Source organism: Trichosurus vulpecula, chromosome 1, assembly GCF_011100635.1.
Source record: "Trichosurus vulpecula isolate mTriVul1 chromosome 1, mTriVul1.pri, whole genome shotgun sequence".
Classification (NCBI taxonomy): Eukaryota; Metazoa; Chordata; class Mammalia; order Diprotodontia; family Phalangeridae; genus Trichosurus; species Trichosurus vulpecula.
This window is the reverse complement of record NC_050573.1, coordinates 365754054-365758091: the sequence shown is the minus strand read 5'-3', so window position 1 is coordinate 365758091 and position 4038 is coordinate 365754054. Positions and strand designations below refer to the sequence as shown.

At 33.4% G+C, this 4038-nt stretch overlaps 1 pseudogene; it reads left to right on the top strand.

Annotated features, from left to right (window-relative positions):
- Positions 1-3408: 3408 nt before the first annotated feature.
- LOC118834642 lies at positions 3409-3765 on the top strand (annotated as a pseudogene).
- The last annotated feature ends 273 nt before the right edge of the window (positions 3766-4038 follow it).

Here is a 4038-nt window from a genome sequence, read left to right as displayed (position 1 = left end):
GGCCCATCAGAGCAGTATAACATAGTAGTCTGTGCCAGTGAATTGGGAGTTTGATCCTTAGAGAGCTCAGAATGATCACTGTTGTCATTTTAAGCTGCTGTGGCTGGTCTATGGACCATCTATTTGTCTTCTCTAATCTCTACTTACTAGTTTCAAATGAAAGCTTTTCAAAGAAAGAAACTACATTGAAGCGCTGAAGTCAAGAGCTACACTTCAGGATGAAAGAGAAAGGATGACAAAGGAAAGTAGTGTTCAAGAATAAATTTAGAGGGGAAAACAATCAAATATGGATATTAAATAACTGAAATGATCAAGTTTAATCCCCAAAAAGAGATGTAAGAAGCTAATTCCTTGTATTCTTTGGAGAGGTGGGGGACTATGGGTATGGATTATGATTGAATAATATGTTGGCTAGTTTTACTGAGCTATTTTTTCCCTTCCTTTTTTATTCTTTTTAATATTGATGGCTCTCCAGAGTGAGGGGTAGATTGGGCTGGCATGTTAATCTCTGTGGAGGACTGAAATTCAAAAGGCTGTGACCAGCAGGAAAATCAAGTACTTAAGCAAAGATGAAGGTTGAGAGTTTGGTGTTAGATTGGGAGGTGAAATACAGCAGGTATCAAGATGATTGTTTCTCTGATTCTACTTGTCTTTCAAAGCCTGCTATTTTTTTTCAGACAGCTATTGGTATTCCTTATACTATGACTTTCACTGATGCGCTGATTTGGAGAGAGAAAGGGTACATCATGCTCCCTCTTGCATCTTTATGTTTTTTTTTTCAGGACATTAGCGTATTCAAGAAACTTTACTTATATCACAGCATTCAATTTAATTCAATATGATTCAATAAGCATTTGTTTATTTCCTTTATGTGGTCCACTATGTTAGTTCCTGAAAGTTATTATGAGAATCAAATAAGATGATTAACATAAAAGCATTTTGAAAAATACAAAATGCTATAGAAATGCATAGACTATAATAATAATATAGCAAAACAGATATTGTAGCCTTTGCAATAGCTTATAGACTATACAATATAAAAGGAGAGTGACCTGTCCTAGAACTGTTTGTATATGAATTCCCTCAAATAGAAAGGGGATGAAATTGTTATTATTATGACAATTAATAATAATATATAAGTATATATGTTGATAAATTATTACTATAATAATAATAAGACTGTTTTTAGTTTAAAGGCACCAATTTGATCAGCAGACAGTTATATTGTGGTAGATGAGAAAGGAGGTCGCTATATTTTCCCTTTCTTGATATTAGAAATGGCATTTTAGAATAAGTCTCCATATCGAGTGTGAACAGGAAGCCAAATTTAATTCTTATATTTTTCCTTCCTTCTCACCTATTTTTGTTCAGTAACTACCAAAAGATTTTTAAACTCCCAAGAACAATGACATAATTGCAGATTAGGAAATTCCTGTCTCCTGAAACACAACAAATTATTCTCAAGGTCAGTGAATGACTAGTTGTAAATCTAGTGTGACTATGTCTTTTCTGTATATTATAAGTACTTATGAGAAATGACTTATATTGAGAAGCCTTCCTATAGAACTATACTTTTCTTTGTGCCAAATGATGCATCTCCTTCCCTTGCCTTGTAATGTATGAATTGAATAAAGTTATTACTGACTTGGATTCTAAACTGTAATAAAGTAGGTTTTTCTTTTCATAACAAAAGCAAAATACAAAAAATCAAAAAAGCTGTTGTCAGCTATATATCACAAATAAATGTATTCTCCTATCATATTCAATTCAGAGTGTAAAAGCAATTCAGCACCTATGCACAGCAGCTGTATATAGACTAGTATTGTCATAGTAAGAACTATAGGCAGAAAGGTGGCATTTTAAGGAATACTACTAAGCATAGGTATCAAATATTATCATAGTAAAAGTAACTTGAGGGATACTAATGATCTCTGAAAAGGCACTGGAGGATTACAACGATTTTTATCTGGTATGTATAGAAAAGTTTACCATCAAATGGCCCAACTAAAGGCAACAAAAAAAGATAAACATGTAGAAAGTAATGTAGTTTAAAAAAAGAGAAGCAATTTTTGGTTCCCTTAATTGGAAGTGTAAAGCAAAAGTCAAAAGGTTAAGGTAATAAATACAAAGAGCCAAAATAGCTCAAAGAACTAAATAAATAATTCAGCATAAATCAATTAATAGAGTGCCTTGAGAAGTAATCAAATCAGAGTCAAGAAGGAACTGCTTAAGAAGAAAGATGTAGGAAATTTCTGTTAACCTATTTGGACACAGTTAGTCCAATATAAGAATAATACAAGTTATGTCACTCACAAAAGACAAAGCTCACACACCTTTAATATAGTGAATGACAGAATAGTTACGTAAAAGGAGGGGACTGGAAGTCTAGTTTCTCTGAAAAAAAAAAACTGAAAAGAAGTAGAGTTAAATAAGATTCATATTTTGGGGGCCAAACTTCACAATATTACATGAATTAGCACTTGCAAAACACTTTATCAACTTCTTCTTGGATAGAAGCCTGATCCTATCTTTCTGAGTAGAAGATATCATATATTTATTACCAAAACATTAGAATACCACTATCACATATTTATATACTTCATACAAAATATTTTAAGCTTGTATCATTTTTTGAAAATCTAGAAATGCAAGAAAACTATGTATTGCCTGAGATGCGAAAGGTATGAATCAGAAAGTTCCAGGGATGTAATAATTAATTAATTATAGATGGGAAAATTATTGAACAAGTTGCCCCAAAGTGCCACACAATCTCTACTGCATTTATTGATATTTACAAATCTTTGGGCTTAGCACAATACTCATAACATATTATATTGATACATACATGTGTATATATAAATACATATAAATGTATATGTGTGTGTCTATAACATAGACATACCTATAGTAAGAGCACTAGAGCATCTAACGGCCCACATTTTCTATTTTTTTTTCTTTTTTATGTTTTCTATTTTTTTTACAATTACATTAAGAATAGTTGAGAAAGAACGTGGTATTATTCAAGGAGCTGGTTTAAATCTATTATGGTTAAGCCTAGCATCCAATCCATGATTATTTTTCTTAACCAGGACTAAATATGTTTTCCAAATTAAGAAGGGAATCAAACTAAGACACTTTATGGCTTTAAGTTACGTGGTTTCACTGAAAAATAAATAGAACCTTCTTCCTATGGAATATTACTCCAAATATATAGAAATGTCATTTGTCCTCTATAGGTATAATATTCTTAATGTGTGTCAAGGAAATATAGAAACTGAAAGCTTTGTTCTTGAATCCAGCACTCACATTGGAGGCTATGCCTACAAATACCTTCATTTCCTCTGGGCTGTCAAGACAAGTCAAGCAAGATACTGAATCCTCCATCTTGGAGCCTGGGAGGCCTGGTGGAAACAGGACTTCTAGAACAGCAAAATGTCTGGAAGACTGTGGTCCAAGGCCATTTTTTCTGGCTACAAGCGAGGCCTCCGAAACCAGAGGGAACATACAGCTCTTCTGAAAATTGAGGGAGTCTGTGCTCGGGATGAAACTGAATTCTATTTGGGCAAGAGATGTACTTATGTATACAAAGCCAAAAACAACACAGTGACTCCTCATGGGAAACCAGACAAAACAAGAGTTATCAGGGGAAAAGTTACTCAGGCTCATGGAAATAGCGGAATGGTTTGACCCAAGTTCAGAAGCAATCTTCCTGCCAAGGCCATTGGACACAGGATCCGAGTGATGCTCTATCCCTCAAGGATCTAGAATATGAAAACTGATTAAATAAAATTACACATTTTTGTAAATGTAAAAATAAGGCAAGTCAAGCAAAAAGATCCAGGAGAAGGAGATGCTAAGTATGTTGACTTACTAGCACTCTGAAACCAAGACTGCTAGGGAGAAATACAATGAATTGATTAAGACCTATTCAAGTCTAGTTTTAATGCACACTTTCAGAATTGTAAAATGGACTATGCAAGATTTGGAAAACATTCTAACAAAAACCTATACCATAGTAACAAAATACAGGATCTATGG